The 22,909-nt window shown below is 51.7% G+C and overlaps 1 long non-coding RNA gene across 1 annotated transcript in view; it reads right to left on the reverse strand.

Moving 5' to 3' along the window:
- LOC138569046 (uncharacterized) overlaps positions 1-22,909 on the reverse strand; it is a 43,742-nt gene that overhangs the window by 19,738 nt on the left and 1,095 nt on the right. The window lies entirely within an intron of this gene.

Below are 22,909 nucleotides of genomic sequence, written 5' to 3' on the forward strand. Positions count from 1 at the left end.
AGGTGATATACATTTCATACAAGAATGGATCACCATAGGTATCATTAATATCTGTGTGTATAGATCCATATTGTCAAAATACTGCGACTCCAAGCAGATGTCCAAGGCCACATTAATATGGTATTATATAGCACTTACCCTTAAGCTCTTTTTTATAGAACAAATATGCATACAATATCATCCAACCTGTGTTGGTGTACTTATATCGACCTAAGAAGGGTGAAAGGTTTTTGAAGAATAAAAACAGAAAAAAAATGTGAGAAAAATGAATTTATCCGATTTTTTTTTTTTTTTTTTTCAAACCGGCCCAAGCATGGCCTGAACCCGGCCCTTACTCCCCAGGGACGATTTCGGCCCGGCCAGGGGCCAAACCGACCCTGCTGCCACCACCCATAGTGCGACAGAGGCCGGGCCTTTGTGGGGCCTCCCGCTCCATTAAGAGCCTATTCATGAAGACAAAAAAAAGCACACACATTCTTTTGCCGCGATGACCATCAAGGCAAAAGAAGGTGTGCGCTTTTTCGTTTGTCTTCATAAATAGGCTCCCAATGGAGCCTGAGACCTCACAAAGGCCCGGCCCCTGTCGCACTAACCATGTGTGGCAGGGGCCTTGGATCGGGCTGCTGCTTGTTAATGAAGCAACAGCCCGACCCTTTGGTCATTTATCATTTTTTCTTCTTCTTCAAACTGTGGATGCGCGCCCCCCTGGGCTTGAGGCTGTGGACCACCAAAGGGGCGCGCCCCACAGTTTGAATATCGCTGCGCCTAAGCCCTCCCCTCCAGGACCATACACCAATGAGTCCTAGAGGGGAGGGCTTAATAAGAGCACATTTTCTCAATTATACCCGGCCGGAGAGAAGTGATGCAGTATCGATGGAAAGGGCCATCGATGCTGCATCGCTTCTCTCCGGCGGGGGGCGGGGGGGGGGGGGGGGGGGGGGGGGGGGGGATCTCAGTCGCGACTTGGTTTTGCGGGGGGGGGGGGGGGAAGGAGGGGCAGCTCGGCCGGGAGACCACTCGTACTCGACGCCCCTGCCTATTACACTACTGTTTAATGCCCAAAGTTCCCCGCTATTCAGTTTCATCCACACACACTATTTGGTGGCAGCGCCTTTTGATGATGTATTCAGTGAGGTGGGAATCCCAGAGACCGTAGTAACTGATAACGGTCCAACTTTTCAAATCTGTGATTTCAAAAGAGTTGTACAATACACCTAGGGCTCGAGCACAAAGACTACACGACTATTACTGCAAGCAAATGGAATGTTAGTAAAATGCGACCAGAACTAATTATTCACCAGCTCATATAGCTCAGCCTTTCCCTTCCTTTGTTTGGGACCAACGGTTTCCAAAACGCTCCGTTGCTAGGCTGAGAGGAAATCTATTCAGCAACTGATTTCACCCCAAACACACTTGGCAACAAGGAAATCCGATGCAAATGTACAGCGTCTTTCAAATTCTTCTCAGTTTCGATGATGGTTGGGGGGGGGGGGGGGCTTCGAGATTATAGCAAGGATTATCAGTCCCTAGACCCTTTATTTATGCTGCGTATTTAGGAGGGCAAACGCATACACTAGCTGCTGTGAGAAGTGGACTTTCAGATTTGTTCACGTCTATGGGGTCTGGGCTTATTCAAATCCGTCGAGAAAAATGTCTTGCATGGGACAAACCCAGTCAGTCAGTAAGAGTAGTTTCTCCGGTGAAAGTGAAAAGGCTGAATTTAAGAGTATTTTTCTGCCATTGAAAGCGTGAATTAGAAGTAGATATAAACATTTGTTTGTAAAACCTTCTTAAATCCAATGTCGCGATTAACAAGGTATGAGCATCTATCGCTGATTGATGTATGAGCACTGATTTTTCAGGCAAGGATCCCTCCGTGACTCATGGACATGATATTGGATGATGACAACCAATATGGCAGCTGGTGACTTTTGAAAGTGGTAGGGTGTAAATGGGGCATCAGTATTTTCCCCGCATTGGTGCAGTGGAGCAAGCGATGCCACAACTACTTAGGAATGTTTGCAGGATGTTGCCTTTCGCACTCCTGCCCAGAGCAAAGAAAAATGTGAGTTGAAATGGCACATTTCGCAGCTCGGTTTTCGGGTACAATTGGATGCAGGGCCCCAGGGTTCACCGCGAGCTCTTCAGGGGAACAGATGAAGCATTGCAATACTTCGGGTGATAGGTCACTAGCAGTACACACACGTCTTTTGCAGCAGTAGATCATGTATGTGCCAAATATGTTTTGAAGCTATAATCTACCCCCACCCCACCCCCCAATGTATGTATGTATGCCATATCACTGAAACAGTGCCATACAGCAGTGTGCCACTACCCCATTTTCAGAAGCATACCACTCGTACATCATATGCCTGTAGAAATCAAAGTTGTAAATATTGTGGCAGGAGTTCATCATTTAATGCACGTTATTCTTCCTCTGTTAGTTGATTCAATTTAACCTGGACTGCCAGGACATAACATGCATTCAACCATAGCTATACGTGTGTCGTCCTCACTTACCAGGCTACTAAATCAGCCGAAGTTCGGTTCAGAGTCCCAGCCTCTCAGTTCAACATCGCCATGGACATTTCCACACTGTCCCTCTCACACTGCCCTACTTAAACACACACTATCGGTGTCGTGTAATGTTCTACAATGCCCTGCATGCCAGTGTTGTTGTAGTAATATACATGACGCTGCTGTCCTCTACATTGCCCCCCAAAAAAGTTGTGGTGTGTGTGGCAATTTCTTAAAAAGAGGATGTTGGACACATTTATATAATTCAACGAGGTCTATTTTGTTAAGGTTGTTGTGTAGATCTGGAAGGTTCTTTGGTGAGCTACAGTTCTCATAGGTTTGTTTAGTAGCAGTAGTAACTTTGCCTTCAAGTCCCCGTATGTTATGCTTGTCTCTATGGTGATGGGGACTTGGCCCCCCAAACGCCTGCACTCATTGTTCTTTTGCTCACTCTCTTGATAAAATGGAATTGTGAACTGTGTCCCTAGTTCCAGAATTCAATGTGTGTCAGTTTAATAACTTTTTTCATTTGGTGCCAGGAACTTTACCTCACTGTTCCTGAGTTTAGTGCTTTTCAGTTAACTACTTTCCCAATGTTAACTAGGATGTTTGCCACCACGTTCACAAGTTGAGCACTTGTTAGTTCTGTCACTTTCTCAAGGGATGCTACACTCGTTACCTATATGTTCCTGAGTAGAGTGCTTTTCACTTCAATCACTTTCTCAATAAGTATTGGTAGCTTTGCCTCCAAGTTCCAATTTTCTATTCAGTCGCTTTCTTAATGGGATGTTCACCGCCCCCTCCTCGAGCTTTGTCGGTCCCGTAGCTCTGCCAGGTTTTGCACCAGATCTCCTCCGACCTGCTGCCTTTCCCTGATTGTCTCCAAATGGCTCCACTCTTTGGTCTGCTCATCTCCTGTTCTAAGTCTCGCACGTCCTTTCCGACTCCCCTACTCATCACTCACGCATACCCCTTCGGTCCCAAACCTCTTGGCGGGGTCCATGGCTTCCCGTGCCTGTCAGTCCTCCTCCACCTTGCGTTCTCAGTATCTCTCAGCATTGCCTCGTCCAGTTACTCTTCTTCAGGGGTGTTGCTAGGTCTGGAAAAGATCTGGGGCTATGCTAATTTTGGGACAGTCAGGACTGAGGGCTAGCTAGCCTTTTTGGTTGTAACACCTGAGCTTCTATCTGGGGCTACAACCAAAAGACCTGGGGCTATGGCCCCCTTAGCCCCTCGGCCCCCTTAGCAACGTCTCTGCTCTTCTTGTGACCTCATTACTTGTGTTCACTGGCGCTCTGTATTTGACTCTCAGGGGTCTCGCCAGTCCTCAGGTTTAATTCTCAGACCTGTCACTGCGCCACAGCGCTCCCTACAGTGCAGCCCAGTCAGGCAGGTCTCCCCCCATATGGTTCTTCAGTCCTTTTGGGTTTGGGCTATTAGGTGTTGCTTGCAACACCAATAAGCCGTAACTTTTGCATTACAGTACAGATTGAGAAGAATGACATATGATGAGCGACATGCAGACTGTAAGTGTTTGTTTTATGTGCCCACCCGTTGACTGCCCATGGCTATGCTAATTCCTATGGCCATCCCCACCCTGCCCAAATCAACACCTCCTCATAGGAACTCTTTGAGCCTGCTTTAATCAAGCAATAACATCAAACGTTGCACTGGAAGTGTGCCTGCCAGTGTTTTTTCAAAGCAGGCTTCTGAGAGGTAATTACTTAATTGGAGCTTGTAACCCCGCTACTGGTGTAATTAAAATGTCTTAATCAGGTCTGCCTTCAGCCACTCGATTTATAAGCACTATGCATGTTGTTCACTGAAGCCCTATTAAAAACAAGCATTGGCAAAGCGAACAGTTTTGGTTTGTGTATATGTATTGCACATTTGCCACACACTGATATTAGATGCCCTGGTACTCGCACCATTTTCTCACCTGCTACCATCAATGACCAGGTAATATCACTACAGCTGTGCCTGGCAAGTGTCTTTCCCATGTCTACACAAAAGCCAAAACTGTTGGCATTGCCAAGGCTTGTTCTGATCTGTTGTGTCCCAGGCCATGTCGTATGTTTATTGCACGTGAAGAAAGACACATGATTTTGTGTTGTCAATATCATGGCGGGGAGTTCAACACAGATGCCATGCTAAACCTGTTGTAACGTGTTTTCCAGGGCAACGCACAATTTGCCATGCATACATGATCATGTGTTTCATTGCAGCAACATTGACATGGCATTTCACAAACCATTTCCATTTTCTGGGTGCAATGAAGTTGCATCTATATTACTCCGAGAAAATGACTCTCTCAACAGTGAGTTGTCTGAACTACCTTGTATTGTCAGCATGACAATGTGTTTTCGCGCCTAGAAACCCTTGTGTACAGGCGCGTTATAAATGACTTATCATAACACTGGCATGAAATTCATTTTATGCAAACCACAATTTTCTGAGTTCAATTCAGGCACCTCTACATTGTTTTGAGAACATGGGATGCCAGCCTCAACAATGCCATCCGTGTCTGTATTGCCCTAGGTAAGCACATTGAAAGCTAGCATCTACATTGTCCCGATAACTGCCCTATGCCACGTTCGTTTTCCCCCAAAACTGCTGATGTCCCCGGGCTGACCCCACAACTGCTTTCGGAGTTGGATAAATTGAGTGCCATTAAATTGGGTAATCGTCACACCGGTTGTAAGATTGTTTAGAGTGGGAGGAATCTGGAATGATGTGTTATGTAAAAACCCAAATTATTATCATAATGATAATGCCTCGACACTTCTGCTGACCTGTGAACTCCCCACATTTTCAGAGTTATCAGTCTTTTTATTTCTTCCATTTTTCTCAGCGTACCAGGGTACTGGAACTCTGAAGTGAGGCACAGGAACAATGATATGGGCCTGATATGAAGGCCTTGCCAGCAGTGCGCCTGCTTAGATAAAAGATGCTCTGTTGCAGAGACCTGAGAGAAATGGAGGCAGACACCTGAGCGCTGTAAAGAGAACTGGGTACAGTGAGCATAAAGCAGAAACACTCCATGATAAATCCAGAAACCATATGGTCTGCAATCTCAGACTCTCTGGATACATAGACGGGGCAAGGCTGATCTCAGAAAAGGGATCCAGCGCAAGTATCACAGGGACGTGAGCACAGGAGGACCAGAAGTACAGAAGGCTGAAAAGATCCTGTCGCTGCTGGAAGGCAGGAGGAAGAACAGGAGGAGGCTTGTGGTCGAGAACCTGACATTAAGGAGAAGGAAAAACAAGAACTCGGAGCAGGGAAACGAGAGGGTGCACATGCGGTAGGCCAGATGCAAACTGATCGAGAGCAGATAGAAGCCTACACCACTCGCAAAACTGCCATGAACAAATTGGTTCACAATTAAGCTTCTTATTCTGTGCCAGCCCATGCCTACTGTGGTAAGGCAGACTCGGGAGGTGGACAGGAGGTCATGGCAAAAACATGTGTTTTATTTAAACCAAGAGTAGGAGGCCTATTCTTATCCTGTCTCTAAAGTGTATCCTGGCCTTAGCTAAAAATAAAAAGAATAAATGGTGCTCATCAGGAAGTCTTACAAACCTAACATAGTCCTCTGTCCCAAAGTCTAATCTATCCCATGTTTGGACCCTACCACTAATAAAAAGGACTAACCTATAGTTGACTAGAGCAGGTCTCTAAAGGATTTCCTCTCAATAGCTGACCCCCACCCAAATGCCTCTCTGAATTATCCACCCAGGCAAGGGTCTGGAAACATCCAACGTTCCAATTAGAATGTCTTTTTGGAATTCCTTGTGTAACAGTCTTTGAATATGGAAGTCAAATCATGATAATTCCACCCTGGAGTAGGGTTTCTCTGAATCGACCTTGGGGTTGTATGTTTCTCTCCACCACCTTGTTGTATTGCTTCTTTCCACACCTTTTAGGGTTTTGTTTCTTCTACCCTCTTTTGGGTTCTGTGCACTCTTGCCCTGTCATGGATTATTGTGTCACTTACCCCTTTTGAGGGTCCTTTTGGCTATCGCCCATCCTAGGGTGCTCTCTTCTCTCACTCTCCTGTGGAGTTTCGAGGGTCTTTCCACCCTCCTCCCTGCTCTCAAGGACAGCCGCACACCTCCTTTGTCATGGCAGCGTTCCTCTGAGGTGGCAGTCTCCTCGGCTGTCATAGAACCACGGTTGGGCCTGTATCTATGCTCCCCATGTCGATTCGTCACCTCAGCCTCCTCTTCACCTGCCTGCCCGCTGGTTCATTGGCACTGTGAACGGCAGGCGCCAGTTAACCGCTTCTGGCTTGGGCAGTGGTTCTCCGCTCGCTTGGTTGAACCCGGCTGACTCCAGAACATTTTGGGGAGATCAACGTTCTGTGGGCTCCTTGGCTCCTACGCGCACACCTTCTGTGTTGAGCTGCTGCCTGACTTGCGGCTCGATCCATGGGACTTAGCTTTCGTTACTTTCTGGTACCCCTCTCTCCCCCAGTAGGATTTTGCTTGCCCTGTCCCCTAGGCCGAGTTAATCTTACCAGGCTCACCTCCCTAGTTCCAAAGGGGTGGCTCCCCCTTGGAGAAGGGACGAATTCCCTGGATTCGTCACACTACCTTGAACCACTTGTTGCGTGACTTCCATGCATCAGTTATTCTCAAGGAACAAAGATACAGGGGACATGTTAACATCAATTGAGCCACTTCAACTGAATCCCTCACCCTGCAATAGGTCTCCAACCCCTCTGTAGTGATCAGCTTTGTGCCAGACTAAAACACATCCTATATGGCCCCCACCCCTCAGAGACTCAGCTAGAACCCATAGGACGCCTTGTCTCCACTGGTCAAAGAAGTGTCATGCGCTCCCTGAAAGAGAAATCACAAACAATAGAAGAGCACTCTAAGAATTATTGAACATCACTATTTCAACACTTATGTTCCTCCACTCTGTGTTCTGTATGTGCCTCTCCTGTATTCCTTATTTTTCACTTGTAAGAGCAATGATGGGAAAACTTTGCCTACTTGCATTCAGCAATTGTGTTCCGCATGGTGTGTGGTAGTGTCAGTACCTGGTAGTCTTGATCAGATCAGGGTTTCCACAGCAGGATGTAATTGTTGTACCACAGACCACCGACCAGTGACAGAATATCTGAGACTCTAAGGAGTACAGTCAGAAACCCTCTCTCCTGTCCGGTCCACAACTGCGAGATGTCTGTAGAAGGTTTAGGTAGGTTGAGTAGATAATCTGATTGTGATCTAGAATGATATAAGCGATCTATAATAGTATTGAACTACGGCTAACCTCTCCATACCTCCCATTGGTCATATATCCCCATGGTATGCTACTTGCAATTAGGATTTGTGGACCTAGCTGTGATGAATCTTGGGTATGGTAGGAGAATAACTGGTGAGGCAAAAGAAATGAGTGAAGAAAAACAACAAAAGGGGGACTCTCTAAAAGACTGATAGGTCTATCTAACTTTCCCTAACTAAATAACGTACTTGGTCTCCTGGGGCGCTGGTGTCAAGGAATACTGGCTAAGTTCATTGGACGCAAGACCATCATGAGGCAGCTTTTTATACTCTTCCCCCCCCTACTTCTGAGTAAGAGAGAATGCTCCGTCGTCTGGTGCGTGCAACCTGGAGCTGACCCTGTCCCAAATCTGCCATCTTGGGTACAGGCGCCAGGATGTTGTGGGACTCTGAGAAGCTGCAAGGAGTGGGTCCATTGTTGGCGCGGGCGGCGTGGAAGCTAAGGGGTCTGGGTTCATGGGAACTTCCCCTTTTGTGGAGAGCGGTTCTGCTGCCGGTGTTGACAGAAGGGGAGGGACGGAGTGACATGCCTCATAGCTGGACGGTGGGCACGCCTGTGTGTTGGCGAGGTTCTAACAGGTAGGTGTTGCAAGTCAGATCACAAGTAACTTAGTCTCGCCACTACCGTCATAGGTGATGTTCACTAGGCGTGCTCACTGACTTACACAAGTTTCCCCACAAATTCACATACCCAAACGTCCTGTCCCCTTTCCTCTTTCCAAGGTAAGCCATCTGTTCAGCACAGCTCCACAGCGTGGCGACTCCTTCCCTGGGATTCCCATGGATCGGGGTTCCTGTCTTCAGGTTCTGGCAGGCTCGAGGCCTTTAAGGCTACTGTCTCCCAAGCCGAGGGGCACAGGGGCTCTTCCGGACAGTCCAGGGGCAGACCTGAGGCCTTCCAGGCTACTGGCACCCAAGCTGAGGGGTCCAGGGACTCTACCAGGCTGTCCTCAGAGGGACGATCAGGCTTGTCATCTTTTTCTACCCCAGGGGGGCAACGGATCGTCAAGTGCCACCTCCAAGAGTCATTCCTCGGCTAGATCCAGCATGGCTACCGTCACAGGTGCCGAGGGCTCCCAGCCTACCAGAGCTCGCCCCGAGGCCATTGTCCAGGGCGTTTTAACTACCTAACATCCGGCTGAGGGCTCAGCGCCTACCAGAGGGGTCATTAACGCCCTTGCTTCTGGTGCAAGACCCAAACTGTATCCTCCAATGTCTGAGCCCTCTCCTAGCTCGGGGCCTTTGCGCCCTCCCTCCCAGGGCACGGCATAGGGCTTCAAAATAGCAGAGCAGCACATGGCGGGCACTCTTGGAGATGCAGGCGATAGGACAAGTTCCTCTTGCAGACAGGGGCTCTGGTTACTATTCCAGGATTTTTGTGATGCCCAAGAACAACCAGAATTGCCTGAGGGTTGTTCTGGACCTGTCCTTTCTAAATCGGTCTTTATCACTGGAACGCTTCAAGATGATTACTCCTGTGCACAAAGCTGAGTCTCTGTGTGCTGTGGACTGGATGTGTTCCCTAGACCTCAAGGATGTGTACCTGCACATACCCATACATTAACCACAACCAGAAGTTTCTGCATTTCACAATTGGGTCATACCACTTTCAGTACAAGTTGCTGCCCTTTGGCCTGAACTCAGCCCCTCAGGCCTTCACAAAGCTGATGAACGCAGTGGCGGGCCTTCTCTGCTTGGAGGGCCATCATCTGTACCCTTACTTAGATGACTGACTGATGAGGGGGGGGGTGCCACCCAAAGGGGTGATGCACTCCTGCCAGAGACTGGCGGATACCCTTCATCCTTTGGGGTTTTCCCTGAACCTGAGGAAGTCAGTTCTGACCATCTCAGGAGATGGTCCTCCTAGTGGTGAATTGGAACACTACCAGTGAACTGGTCTTCCCCATGCCTGAGAGGCTTACTTCCCTCAGGGCGGTGGGATACTTTTTGGTCAACTCAACCACCTTGGCATGGTGGTTCCAGCACATTCTGGGCCTAATGGCTTCCTGCGTGCTCACTGTTTCGCACGTTCACCTCTAGATGAGATGCCTCCAGCTCCACCTCATGACCAATTGGGATCAGGAGATGGGGGGGGGGTCACAGTCGGACAGGATCCCAATACCACCACTCCTGCTGCCCGATCTATGATTGTGGCTGATGAATGTCAATGTGTCATTGGGAGCCCCTTCCCCGAACCAGCTCCATTCCTCCCTTTCGGGCTGGGGGGGGCTACTCTGGTGGGCTACGCAATTCATGGAGCATGGTCCAGGACAGAGGCCCCCATGCATATTAATCTGCTTGAGCTCAGCACAGCAGGCCTGGTTCTCAAGCCATTGTTGCCCCTCATCAGGGACAGGACTGTTCTGGTCAGGACGAACAATTCTACCATAATGTTCTACCCAAACAAGCAGGGTGGCACCCGTTTCCCCCAGCCCCCTCCTCTGCATGGAGGTGGTAGCGATCTGGGAATGGGCCCTGACTGAGGGGATTTAGATTTTGGTGCTCACCCTCCTGGGGGACAGCAATGCAGAAGCGGATCACTTGAGCCGCTTGGGATTCAACACCTACGAGTTATTGTTATTTTGCATTTATATAGCGCCTTATATACCATTGGTATGGTCTGAAGGCGCTGGTAGGTTGAACGCCCTTGGGAACCAAAGTTCATATCAGTAGAGAGAGTCAAAAGGGTGCGTGTGGGCACTGGGTCTGTGTGCATCTCGTGCTGTATCTGTGTAATAGCTGCATTCTAGCGGTAGGTGTGCTGCTTGAGAGGTCTGGAGTTTGTGTTTGTTCTGGCAGAATTTATCCAGAGCGGATGAGGCTGCGTTAGGCCTGAGGAGAACGCCTGGCTGGGGGGTTTGTTACCAGCAGTGATTACTTAGAATGATGTGGAGTGAGCGGCGAGTGTTGGTATGAGAACAGTTGTACCGAATGGTGTCATAGTATCACTGTGTTCTAGTTGAGTGGTGATGTAAGGAGAGAGTAAGCATGGTGGTGGGATAAGATGGGTTATATACCCTTTCAGATATTCTCTGCATTCCAAATCGTACTATATACGTTGCGTGCTCCAGTCCGTTCCATGCACTCCTATCCACTCCATGCATCCCAGTCGGTTCCATATATTTCGGTCACGCATTCATGCGTTCCGGCTTGCCGCATGCGTTCAAGTTCGTTCTGTGCGCTCTAGTTCGCCACGCATACTCCAGTCATTGCGGGTTAAATGCTCTTTAAGCGTTATCTGCGTTCCAAACCATACTTTATACGTTACGCAATTCTATGCGCTTCAGTCCATTCTATGCCCCCCTATCCACTTTTGTTTGCCCCACGTGTGCACTCTTGTCGGCCTCAAGCATGTACCCACTCACCCCCTCTACGCCACTCACCCCTCTGCCCCCTCTACGCATTCACCCCCTCTACGCATTCACCCCCTCTACGCACTCACTCCCTCTACCCCCTTACTCCCCATACCCCCTAGCCCCCTCTGCGCACAGCACCCCACTGCGCACTCACCCCTTCTTCACATTCATCTCTTCTACGCACTCAACCTCTCTACGCATTCTTCCTCTCTATGCTCTCAACCCCTCTACGCAATTCAACCCCTTTTACGCACTCATCCCCATTACGCACTCATCCCTCTACGCATTAATCCCTTCTATGCGCTTATCTGCTCCCTGCACTCATCTGCTCCCTGCACTCATCTGCTCCCTGCACTCATCTGCTCCCTGCACTCATCTGCTCCCTGCACTCATCTGCTCCCTGCACTCATCTGCTCCCTGCACTCATCTGCTCCCTGCACTCATCTGCTCCCTGCACTCATCTGCTCCCTGCACTCATCTGCTCCCTGCACTCATCTGTTTCACGCATTCAACATTAGTATCCTGTCCTATATATTCTTCTCTACACTCATCTGTTCTATACCTTCATCACACTCATCCACTCTGTACACTCATCCACTCTGTAGACTTATCCACTCTATACACTTATCCACTCTATACACTGATCCACTCATACGTTCTATCTACTCATCATCTTTGTCCATTCAACCACTCTGTACACTTATCCACTCATACGCTCTAACACTCATCCGCTTTATCCACTCATCCACTCTTTTCACTCATCTGCCCTATCGACTCATCCGCTCAATCCACTCATTCTCTCATCCGTTCTATCCACTTGTCCGTTCTACGCACTCTCCCCCTCTCCCCCTCTACGCACTCTCCCCCTCTATGCACTCTCCCCCTCTACGCACCCCCCCCCACGCACTGCCCCCCCAGGCACTGCCCCCCCAGGCACTCCCCCCCCCTCCCCCCAGGCACCCCCCCCTCCCCCCAGGCACTCTCCCCCCCCAGGCACTCTCCCCCCCCAGGCACTCTCCCCCCCCAGGCACTCTCCCCCCCCAGGCACTCTCCCCCCCCCAGGCACTCTTCCCCCCCCCAGGCACTCTTCCCCCCCCCAGGCACTCTTCCCCCCCCCAGGCACTCTTCCCCCCCCAGGCACTCTTCCCCCCCAGGCACTCTTCCCCCCCAGGCACTCTTCCCCCCCCAGGCACTCCCCCCCCCCCCCCCAGGCACTCTTCCCCCCCCCCCCAGGCACTCTTCCCCCCCCCCAGGCACTCTCCCCCCCCCCCAGGCACTCTCCCCTTCTAGGCACTCATCCTCTACGCACTCATCCCTCTACGCGATTCAATCCCCTTTACTCACTCATCCCCTCTACGCGATTCATCCCTTATACGCACTTATCTGATCTCCGTGCTCATTTGCTCCCTGCGCTCATCTGCTCCTCGTAGTCATCTGCTTTAAGGACTTGTGCCTTTCACGCACTCAGCAGCGATATTCTGTCTTATATGTTCATCTCTACACTCATCTGTTATATACTTTTATCCGTTCTGTACAGTCATTCACTTTGTACACTTATCCACTCATACACTCTATCTACTCATCCGCTTTATCCACTCATCCAGTCTGTACACTCATCCACTCTTCTCCAGCATGGGGTCTGGCATGGATTCACATGCTCTTGAATATTCCCCGTCGTCAGGCTGGGAATCCTCGGTAAAGAAAAAACCAGTATCAGTTTCGTTTCTGATCTGTCTTTCGTAGTAATAACCAATCACTGGTCTCTGCGTCACACTGACCACAGCCAATGACTGCCCTCTACCTAAGCACCGCCTCTGGCAGCCATCTTCAGATTTTTACCGCACGTTCATGTGTTGGGATCCTCGTGCTATTGCTCTCGAGCGTTAGTGCTATTTTTTTCACGTTTTTTTCTCAAAACTTCGTTTCCGGTCAAAAGAGCCTCAAGCTCCACCGACTCTCCATCCGATCAACGGGGACCCGTGTCGGATTCGTCTGCGCCCCTCAAGGGTGAAGATTTTGTCGAGCTACGTTTTGGAGGACTCCAGAAGCTTCTCAGGCCCGGACATGGCCCAGGAGAAGGGAAGCTCGACGCCCGGAAAGCTGTTCTGGGTCTGCCCTGGATGCCAGCTGCAGAACGTCTTTAAGGAGGACGAACACTCCTTTTGTCTCTACTGCTTACATGAGGACAAGACGCACGTGGAGAAGGACTGTGCGTTTTGCGGCAATATGTCGGAGCGGACCATGAAGGACCGCCACCAACGCCTCGCCAACTGGCTGGAAGGGAAGAGCCCGTCAGGCGAGAAGAAGAGGAAGAAATCCGAGCGGTCTTCTAAGACCTTTGAGGACGCCCCGGCGACGGGGGTCCAACACAAGGCCAAGCACCGCGAGTCCGCTGGCACCGGGAGCGCCGAACGGTCGGGCTCTACGGGCGCCAGGCAGGGCGCACCCTCCCCGGCACCTTCAGCCACGAGCCAATGCTCTGGGTCGGGTAAGAGGAAGGGCGAGCACCCGGCGAAGCTCCTGGAGAGGCCCCGGTCGAGCTCGAAGGCCCCATCGGAGGGGGAGCGAGGCAGTGTCCCCCCCCCTCAAGGATAAGGCGGTGAGCGCACCTAAGGTGGTGAAGGCCTTAATCCATCTGGCCAAGCCCTCTATCGAAACTGTCGCGGCGGCCCTGGCTCAGCCTGTGGAGGCTACACCAGTGGTGGCGACCTCGGGGCTCAGAGTCTCCCTGCCACCTCGGAGGGAGTCCTCTTTTGTGCCCATCGATAGGACCCCCGTGAAATCCCCGGCGGGGAAGAAAAAGGGGGGGCAGGGCGTCGTCGTAGATTCAGCTTCAGAGGAAGAGCTGATCGAGGTCTTAAGCCACGGCCTTGGCGTGGATGAAGACCGGCCCGTCGGGATGGATCCCGACGCAGGTGACGACGACCGCGTCGAGGGTGCCGACGGGGCCCCTGATCGCCCGTCGGATTCCCCTCTGCCAGCGCCGCAAGACAACTCGGCGGCCATTTTGTTGGCTATACAGTCCTTATGCTCAGAGATAAGGACGAGACTACCGTTGCCGACGGAGGAGCCTCTCCCGTCGGGGGATCCTGAACCAGGACCTTCGGGTGTTCCCCCTCCCAAGAAAAGAAGGATTCACCCTCCACCTCCTTTTCAGCCGTCGCGACCCGTCCAGCCCTCCTCCCCGTCCACCCGAGGGGATGATACGGGGACGGACACGGCAGCGACGGGTACGGACGACGAGGTATACGACGAGGATCTCCCGTCATCACCTCCCACCAGGGCCTCTCCGCCCGACGAGATTGGATCGTTCCACTCCATGATCGCCAGGGCATCCGAGCTTTTCCAACTCTGCCCTGAGGAGAAGAAAAAGGAAGGATTCCTTTATCAACGGCGCGAGGCCAAGAGGAAGACGGTCCTCGCGGTGCCTCTACTGGACGACATTTGGGATGAGGGCCTCGCCCTCCTCAAGAAGCCTTCCACGACGCCAGCTAGAAGAGACCGGTACGAAAAGAAGTACCGGGTCCCGGACGCGGCCCCCCCTGTCCTCCGGGCGCAGCCTACCCCGGACTCCGTCGTCTCCGCGGCGGCCAGGAAGAAAGCGGGGGGGGGGGTGCGGCCTCCACATCGACTTCCCCACCGGACGGCGAGGGAAAGAAATTGGACGCTATGGGACGCAGGGTCATCTCGTCTGCAGCGACGACGATTAAAGCGGCCAACGCCTTGGCTATCGTGGCCCGCTACGACAGGGAGCTATGGTACAAACTGGCTCCCCTGCTGGACTTCCTACCGGACGACAAGAGGGCGGATGCCCTGGAGATCCTACAGGAAGGTGAGGTGGCGTCGGACCACGCCATCACTATTGCGACGGACATCGCCGACACTGGATTTCGCCAGTTGGGCAACGGCATGTGCCTTAGGCGGCGTGGATGGCTCAAGGCTACGGACTTCCGTCAAGACGTACAGACCAGAGTCCTGGACATGCCGTTCGATGGGAACAACCTGTTTCGGAAAACAGTGGACGATTCCCTTCAGGCCATTAAAGTGGACACTGAGACGGCCCGGGCCCTTGGGGTTCTACAGCAACGACGGACGCCCTTTCGGAGCAGCGGAGGCAAGGGCGCCTCCAAAGGTTCCGGCGGCGGTTTCTCTACCTACCGTCAAGCGGCCCGCTCGTCGTCTCAAGAGGCCTACAGAGGACGAGGCAAGTCTGGAGGACCCCGCCGTATTCGCCAAGGAGGTCAAGGCGGCAAAGCCTCGTCGAAACAGGATTGAACCGGCCGTGGGGTCGGGCCCCCACCGAAGCACCCCGGTGGGAGGCCGGCTGGCGAGCTTCGTCAGCGTGTGGGAGTCCATCTCCACCGACCGTTGGGTGCTGGACGCCTTGGCCCGGGGCCACGCGCTCGAGTTTCAAAGAAGGTGCCCGCGCGTCCCCCCCGTGGCCAGGAGAGAGCTTCACGTCCCTCAGCTTCTCCTGGAGGTAAAGGCGTTGCTCAGGAAGGGCGCCATCGAACTCGTCCCAAAGAGGCTTCGGGGCTCCGGAGTTTACTCGAGATACTTCCTCGTGAAGAAGAAGGCGGGAGGATGGCGCCCCATCCTAGACCTGCGACGTCTGAACAAGTTCATCAAGGCGCAGAAGTTCCGGATGGTCACCCTCCAGCACGTCCTGGGTCAGCTGGAGGAAGGAGACTTCCTGTCGTCGTTGGATTTGGAAGATGCCTACTTCCATATTCCCATCCTAAAGGGGCACCGAAAATTCCTCAGGTTTGTGGTCCAAGGGCGTCACTACCAGTTCAAAGCCCTCCCCTTCGGACTACTGTCGGCACCCAGGATATTTACCAAGTGCCTTGCACCGGTGGCGGCGCAGCTGCGCCGCGAGGGGATCCACGTCTACCCCTACCTGGACGACTGGCTCATCCGAGCCAAGACGAGGGAGCTCGCCGTGGACCACCCGGCAAGGACCGTCCAACTTCTCACGGACCTGGGATTCTCCGTGAACTATGCCAAGTCCCACCTGGTGCCCGCGCAAAACGCACTGTTTCTGGGAGCGAAGCTCGACACAGTGTCCCTTCTGGCCTCCCCGTCGGAGGAAAGGACCAGGTCCATCCTGGGCAAGGTACAGCGGATGTTGGTTTCCGACGCGGCCAAGGTGAGGTCCATCAAGTCCCTCCTCGGAATGATGTCCTCTTGCATCTACCTCATTCCCATGTGCAGGCTCCGGATGCGCCCGTTGCAGGAGTTCCTGGACGCGCGCTGGATCCAAACGACGGGCGGCTTCGAGGAGAGGATCACACTCGACGAGAGTTTCCGCCGAGCGGTCCGGTGGTGGGGCACCCACGCGCATCTGACGGCGGGCATGGACTTCCAGACCCCAGACCACCAGGAGACAGTGACCACGGATGCCTCCCTGGAAGGGTGGGGAGCGCACACCGAAAATCTGTACGCGAGAGGCCTCTGGCTCCCGACGGAGAAGTCCCTCCATATCAACGTCCTGGAGCTCCGTGCAGTGTTCTGGGCCCTCAGGTCCTTCCTTCCGTCCCTCAAGGACAAGGTGGTGAGGATCTTCACCGACAACACCATCACCATGTTTTACATCAGGAAACAGGGCGGAACCAGGTCCCCAGCACTGTCCAGGGAGGCGCAGGACCTGTGGCATTGGGCAGTTGCCAAAAGGATGTTTCTGGTGCCGTTTCATCTGGCAGGGATAAAAAACACCATCGCCGACTCACTCAGCAGGGAGATGCGCTCGTGGCACGAGTGGGAACTACGGCAGGATCTAGTGGATCGCCTCTTCCGACGGTGGGGCACACCCCAGATCGACCTGTTCGCGACGGCGACGAACTCCAAGTGCCAGAGGTTCGCCAGCAGGTTTCCCCAGGCGAGGAGCATGGGCGATGCTTTCTCGTTCCCCTGGGAGGGCCTGTTCCTCTACGCGTTCCCTCCTTTGCCACTGCTAATCCGGCTCGTCAACCAGCTCAAGAGGTCACGGTGCAGGATGATCCTCGTCGCACCTGCGTGGCCGAGGCAGATATGGTTCCCGGACCTTCTGGACTTGTCAGCGTCCCCGCCAATCAAGCTGCCGGTGGACGCGGATCTACTCTCCAGGGAAGGAGGCGCCATCCTCCACCACGACCCGAAATCGCTGAACTTGCAGGCCTGGCTCCTGCAGCGCTAGAGTTTGGAGGATACGACATACCGGCCGACTGCAGAGAGGTTCTTGCAAAGGCCAGGGCGTCCTCGACTCTTAAATGCTACGGACACAAATGGAAGAGGTTCTCTGTCTGGTGCCACGCACAGAAGATTAACCCTCTACGGATTACGGCTCCCCAGGTACTGCCGTACCTGCTGACGCTGGCCAAAGCTGGACTGGCACACGCGTCCATCAAGATTCATCTTGCTGCGATCTCCCGATACACCAGAACCACGGGCCGGACGTCCCTGTGGTCTCATCGTTTGGTGAAAGAGTTCATGAAGGGACTGTTCAGATCGTTCCCGCCGGTGAAGGCGCCGGCCCCGGCGTGGGAGCTCAACGTGGTGCTGACCAAGCTCATGGGACCTCCGTTCGAGCCTCTGCACTCGGCCCCGTTGAAGTTTCTGTCGTGGAAAACAGCGTTTCTTGTGGCCATCACCTCCGCACGACGGGTGGGAGAGATCCAGGCCCTTTCCTGCAAGGCCCCGTACTTGACTTTTCACGACCCGAGGGTAGTGCTCAGGACGCACCCCTCCTTCATGCCCAAGGTACCGTCGGACTTCCATCTCAATGAACCCTTGGTGTTGCCTGTGTTCTTCCCGTCGCCTTCATCGCCGGCTGAGAGGACTTTGCACTCGCTGGATGTGGCTAGAGCGCTGAAGTTCTACGTGGACCGCACGAAGTGTTTTCGGAAGACATCACAACTCTGTGATCTTTGGACCTGTCAATCAGGGGAAGGCTCTCTCGAAGGCTTCCATTTCCAGATGGCTCTCCGGCTGTATCATGTACTGTCATCGGTTGGCAAACCGACCGCTGCCTGGCCGTCCGAGAGCCCATTCCACCAGAGCGATCGCAGCTACCACGGCGTTCCTTTCTGGTGTGCCCCTGCTGGACATATGCAGGGCTGCTACATGGAGGTCGACGCACACCTTCACGAAATTCTACTGCGTCGATCGGGATTCCAGGGAGGAGTCCAGGGTCGGCCAAGCAGTGCTGCGCAACCTGTTCGCCTGAGGTGAGCCTGGTGAGGAGGTAAGATGCTTAATGTTGAGTTTGATGTAATGCTTAATGTTGAGCCTTTGCCACCTCCCGTGGTTGTGCATGGTGTACTGCTATGTATTCTTTATTCATGAGCATGTGAATCCATGCCAGACCCCATGCTGGAGAAGGAACAAGTTACTTACCTGTAACTGTTGTTCTCCAGCATGGGTCTGGCATGGATTCACATGCGAACCCTCCCGCCTACCCCTCTGCGGCTCTTCACTTGATCATACTGCCACTTCACGTGCTTCCAAATCTGAAGATGGCTGCCAGAGGCGGTGCTTAGGTAGAGGGCAGTCATTGGCTGTGGTCAGTATGACGCAGAGACCAGTGATTGGTTATTACTACAAAAGACAGATCAGAAACGAAACTGATACTGGTTTTTTCTTTACCGAGGATTCCCAGCCTGACGACGGGGAATATTCATGAGCATGTGAATCCATGCCAGACCCATGCTGGAGAACAACAGTTACAGGTAAGTAACTTGTTCCATACGTTGTAACACTCCTCCCCTTTATCCACTCATCCACTCTATTCACTCATCTGCCCTATCCACTCATCCGCCTTATCCACTCATTCTCTCATCTGTTCTATCCACTTGTCCGTTCTATCCTCTCATCCACTCTTTTCGCTCATCCGCTCTATCCATTCATCTGCCCTATCCACTAATTCTCTCATCCGTTCAATCCTCTCTTCCACTCTGTCCACTCCTCTGCTCTATACGCTCCTCTGCTCTATACGCTCCTCTGCTCTATACGCTCCTCTGCTTTATACATTCGCTAGGTCTACACACTCTTCACACTTCCATATTCATGCGTTGTCCATATTGATGTGCTCTACGTACTCATCAGGTTCACATACTCGTCTTTTAGACACACTTATCCCGTATACGCTCATCCGTTCTGGACATTCATCTGTTTTACGCACTTCTGCGTTCTACTCGCTTCCCTGTATTACGCGCTCATCCGCTCTACACGCTTGTCCATTCTACACATCCAGCCGCTCTACACACTCATCCACTCAACATGTTCATTCATTACATACACTCATCCGGTCTACATATTCATTCGATTCCCACATTCATTCAGACTATATAGTTATCTGTTCTAAGTAATTCATCTATGCCATTCACTTTGTTTACTCCGTATGCATTCTATCCATTTCGGGAGTTTAAAACTCTTTCCTGTTCCCGTATGATTTACTCTTATTAACCATTTCACTGCTTTGATCTACTTGGGGAGTTGCACAGCGACTCCTTGTTGCCCCTGTTCCAGCGTTGGTGTTCGCGGACCTGGATTGGTTCACCTCTCCCCAAAATGCTGAGTTCCCACAGTTTGCTTCATGGGCCGGTCCGGGATTGCTTGGAGACGCTTTCCAGATCTGTTGGCACGACCGTAGGTTTTATGCTTTCCCGTCCACCCATCTGCGCCAACAGACTCTCTGCTAGTTCTGGGACTCTGTGGGTTGCAGCCTCATCCTGTTTTCCCCACACAGGCCTTCGAGACTCTGGTTTTCAGATCTGCTGCAGTTGTGCTTGCAGGGTCCCGTCCATCTTCCGATCCCCAGCATGGGCTTCCTGACGCAGCAGGGTGGGGCAGTGGAACATCCTGACCCGGCCAAACTGGCCCTGCCGGCCTAGTTCCTGATTAACGGAGGCTTCAGCACGCTCAATTTTCAGACGACAACTGGGACATCATTCTGCAGGCCAAGAGGCCCTCGACCCGGTCCCAGTATAAGAGCAAATGGACCAGGTTCTGTCATTCGGCTTGCAAAAGGGACTCCACCCTATCGCCTGTCCTCTGGATGACGTACAAGCCTTTTCGGCATACCTAGTTCATTCTGGAGGTCAGGTGAATACTTGCCAAACATATTTAGTGGCCATTGGGGCATATAAGAATTCCCCAGAGCATGTGTGTCGGCAGCCAACCCAGTGATTAAGGCCCTCCTTAAGGGGTTGTCTAGGCTATTTCCTCCGGTGCATAGAGCTCATCCGGTCTGAGATCTCAATGTGGTTCTTGTTGCTTTGCAACGCAAATCTTTCGAGCCAATGGCTTCTGTGCACATCCACTTGGTGACACTAAATACTGTTTTGTTGGTGGCTCTCAACTCTGCATGGTTCGTGCAAGCCCTTTACCACGTTTCACAACAACAAGGTCATGTGCACTCTTCCGAATTTCTTGCCCAAGGCGGTCTTTCCTTTTCATCTGAATCAAGAGAACTGACCTCTGGTGTTCTTCCCGAATCCACAGTCGGAAACAGGGAGGGCCCTGCATTCCTTGCATCACAAGAGGGTCCTCAAGTAACTTATCTTTCTGAGATGAAATCCTTCAGGAGTTCCGAGGCACTCTGCTTCCATGGCCCGTTGGATGATTCAGTCTATTTCGGAAGTGTATACTGCCATGGGCAAATCTGTTCCTGAGGGGATCCATGCTCATGTGGTCAGAGCCAAGGCCACGGCCGTCGCATTTCAGAGACACAGTGGTTCTGAAGAACCTTTTTGCTTCGGCCTAGATATGAGGCAGGTTGTCACAGCTGCACCCTATGTTTCTTGTTTGGTGGAATCACCCACAAGGGTGGAGAAAAGGGGATGGGATGTTTGAGTAATTAGTTACTCACTGTAGTTACTGGACTACTCCTAGTCCTTAGTCCCGTTTCCTCCATACGTCCCACCCACCTTCCCCCGCTAGTATGCCAAGGGCTAATATGTACAGGTGTATCCAAGCGTCCCATGTGTTCAAACGGGACTGAGGTGAGGCACCGGAGGGCAGAGCCTTCGCGGGGCGTTCCCATGCCTGAGGCTGCACCCCTGCGCGCTATATTAAATTTGATGGGAAAGCTCATTTTTTCGTTGCCAAAGGTTCTGGTAACGTCCCCATGTTGAGGGACGCCCACAAGGATGGAGGAAAGGGGGACTAAGGACTACGAGTACTCTAGTCACTAGGGTGAGTAACTTTAATTTATTTCGCTCCTCCCTAGCCCCTGTGACCCAGTGTATCCATGCTCATAATGCTTCTTCGGTCACTGACCTACCCTCAATTTATGTTTGTCGGCATTTGCGTGGTTGACTCAAGCAGTTGCGTGGTTTTTGCTACTCCTAAGGCCTACCAGTCTGATCTTATGGTAGTGGCCTTGCTTTCTCTGTTTTTTCAATATTCCAGGCAGTTTTCTGCTCATTTCCCTTCCAATCTCCCTTTTCACTCTTTAAGATCATTGCTACATCCGAGATAATAGACAAGCTCCCCAGCTGCTGCACAGATATAACATAACTCCCGTGAACTCCAGTCACCACAGAGAAGCATTTTCAGAGCCCCTGTTGACTGTATCCGACGTTACCCCTTTACTGCAGTGCTACTGTTCTTCTTTGCTCTGCTAATTTAGAGTGAACTATACAGCATTTAAGGAGGCTTGGCGCTGGAGTTGAATGCAGCCATCTTGGGTCCTTTAAGGTCCCCAGTCCCTGATCTTGACATTGAGTTAGGAAAATCCCTGTCAGTAGCTCCCTGCCAGCGCGGTTCCCTTTTTCCAATGGAATATGCGCAGCAGCTCCAAGCACTTGATATAGAATACATTCAGTAAAGTGATCAACTCCGCCCGCTAAGTTATGAATACACAAGTATGACTTACACAAGTATGAGAGTCACTGGTTTCGTCTTTGTCCTTAGGTTGCGGAAGAGCCATAGCAAGATAGGTAAACGCCCAGCATTTGCTTAATTGCCAAGACCTGTTCATCGTAATTATCTCTACTTGTTGCATTATTCCAAGAGAAGCACATTCAGTCTACACTTATGTCAGTGTATTGCTTTCTCACCATTGATCTGTAAAATAATTGCTTTAAAGTGAGGTTTTGCACGTAGAGTTCTGATTGGATTGCTTTACATCGTACATGTCTTGTACAGTACAGTCCGATATTTATTTTGTGAAAGTATGAGGGAGAAAAAGCAAAGATTACAGCATGAAAATTGACCTCAAAACTCCCACTTTGAGACTCCCCTCACAGGCATACTGTGTTATAGCATCCTTGTGTGTTCCTCCGCCTTTTCCCGTCTCTTTTATTCCCAGCAGAAGTATGCGACCCTTGATCTTTTGTTTGCTTCTCTCCCTTCCAGCCTAGTAAGCAATGTCATAACATCCTTCTCTTCCGGTAGAAAAATGTCCTTTAAGCTTGCTAAATGCTTTTGTAATATGTCTTTTAAGCCCGATTTTCCCAACAAGCTCCCCCCCAGCGTGCGCACCCCCCAAAGAGTTAATTATGAAATCCTAAACCAATTGCTGCATGTAGACTTCGTGTGGATGGAAAGTATGTGAGGGACAAATGTTGTCCGGAATTGTAATTGCATGTTCGTGTTTCAAGGGAGGCATGTAAGGGGTTGTTTCGTGGGAGAGCGGCCAAGACCTTTTTGACAAGCGCAGAAAGAGCTGTTGTGAAAGCGCTGTGCAGAGAGATGAGGAGAAGTAATTGCGTCTGATATAGGTCAGAAAAGAAAATCCAATTAAGTTGCATCTCAAAATTGTGA

The sequence above is a fragment of the Ambystoma mexicanum genome, chromosome 2q, assembly GCF_040938575.1.
Source record: "Ambystoma mexicanum isolate Mex_15411 chromosome 2q, UKY_AmexF1_1, whole genome shotgun sequence".
Classification (NCBI taxonomy): Eukaryota; Metazoa; Chordata; class Amphibia; order Caudata; family Ambystomatidae; genus Ambystoma; species Ambystoma mexicanum.